Source organism: Panthera leo, chromosome A1 (genome assembly GCF_018350215.1).
Source record: "Panthera leo isolate Ple1 chromosome A1, P.leo_Ple1_pat1.1, whole genome shotgun sequence".
Taxonomy (NCBI): domain Eukaryota; kingdom Metazoa; phylum Chordata; class Mammalia; order Carnivora; family Felidae; genus Panthera; species Panthera leo.
The window spans coordinates 44,793,307-44,795,664 of record NC_056679.1 but is presented as its reverse complement, the minus strand read 5'-3'; positions in this window follow the sequence as shown (position 1 = coordinate 44,795,664).

Below are 2,358 nucleotides of genomic sequence, written 5' to 3'. Positions count from 1 at the left end.
TTGGGCCACTGCCTCAATGGTCTCTGAAGGTTACCAGGAGGCTTGTCTGGGGAGAGTTGAAAAAATACTGAAAACTAGGCAAATTGCTTGGTGTAGAGTTAAGAATCACTGTTAACACTGATAAGAACATTTTAACAGCAATATCTGGACTGCTGTCAATCTACAGTTAACAAGCAAGACTGTGTCATATTCCTGGTTAATTATTTGTCATTCACAGATGCAAAGCCAAGTTCTTTGGAATGTTTTCTTCAGGAAGCGATCAATACTATTACCTGAATTTTTTTTCTGTGGCCAAAGACATCAAATCAACCTAAATGTTTCACAGGATGCTTTACTAGGCTAAACCAATTATGATTTAAATTATCCCCATGCTGATATTCATCAGCATATTCCTCTATATATAGACAAATATCTAATAAATTTAAATTGTATTATTTAGATGATTACACTGTTCCCAGTTGGTGTGTCCCAACGTCTAGTATAACACCAGATATGACAGGGGCCCTCAACATATTTCTGCTAAAAAATTGATGTCATATAGTCTTCCAAATCTTACCCTGAGACACATTTAAAATTTCCATTAACTAGAACACCAGGATACTATACAAAGAGTCAGTGACTTGAAGGTATTAAACTTATTTCCAAAGTTTCTAACTGTCATCTGGAAATGCATTGGTTGCGAGAATCTGCCTTCATAAGACAGAGGCAGATTTTATTTAATGCCTAATCATACAATGTAAATTCAATATATATGATTTAATGTTGATTATAAAGCTTTAGTATTTTTAGGTTCCTATATTTTCATTAACAGAAATGAAAGAATATACTGCAGCCTGATCTTGTTCTTTCAGTCATTCACTGTTTATCTAATTAAAATACATTTTCAAATGTGTTATAAATCACAGTGCTCACTGTGGTCAGACAGAATGCCATGCATTAAAGATCTAAAATACTCTTGAGAGCACTACATTAAATGTAGCAGTGCAAGCAAAAACAGATATTACATATTTTCATATTAGCCTTAAAACAATATATTCACATAAAATATTTCAGAATTGCTAATATTTATAAAATCTTCAAAATAAAATTATATAACTTCTTTGTCATTATACACTAGATATATTACTGCATTACATATTAAAATCATATTTTTATGTTTACATCACATCATTCATATATCTCTCTATAAATATCTATCCGTCTATCTACCTGACTTGTTAGTATTATAACTGTGATGGTTAATTTTATATGTCAACTTGATTGAGACATGGATGCCCACATTAAACATCGTTTCTGAATGTGGTTGTGAAGGTGTTTCTGCATGAAATTTGCATTTCAGTTGATGGACTCAGTAAAGTTGATTGTTCTCCTCAATGTGATTCTACATCCTCCAATTCACTTAGGGCCTGAATAGAATAAAAGGAGGATAAAGGAGAGGTTCATCCCTATTTTCCTGCCTCACTTATTGAACTGGAACCTCATTTAATCTTCCGTTGTTCTCCATCAGCTCCCATGGTTCACAGGCCTGAATTTCCTGGGACTCCAGGAAATTTTCAGACAGCAGACTATGGTACTTATCAACCTCCATAATCACATGAGTCAATTCCTTATAACAATGCTTCATCCATATATATATATATATTATATTGGTTTATTTCTCTGGAAAACCCTGATGAATACCATAACCAGCCAAGAACTAATGTATTGTATACATGGTGTAATACATAGTGACCATGAAGAGAAATAAGGCCATCTTTGTCCTCAAGGATAAAGTCTTTTATTTTTTTTCTTTTTTTAAGTAACTGATATTTCAATTTTTGTTTTTTTTTAATTTTTTTAACGTTTTATTTATTTTTGAGACAGGGAGAGACAGAGCATGAACGGGGGAGGGTCAGAGAGAGGGAGACACAGAATCTGAAACAGGCTCCAGGCTCTGAGCTGTCAGCACAGAGCCCGACGCGGGGCTCGAACTCACTGACCGCGAGATCACGACCTGAGCTGAAGTCGGCCGCTTAACCGACTGAGCCACCCAGGCACCCCTGACATTTCAATTTTTTGTAGCAGGTTTTAAATTATTTGGAATGGTAGTAGTGTCAATAATAATAATAAATATTTGAAGCAATAAAAATAATAATACTTTGAATTTTCATAAGACTACGCATTTTTTTAATGTTTGTTTATTTATATATATCTATTTATTTGAGAGAGAGAGTGCTAGCAGTGGAGGGGCAGAGAAAGAGGAGGAGGAGAGAGAGAGAGAGGGAGAGAGAGAGAGAGAGAGAGAGAGAGAGAGAGAGAGAATCCCAAGCAGGCTGAACTGTCAGCACAGAGCCTGATGCAGGGCTTGAACTCATGAAC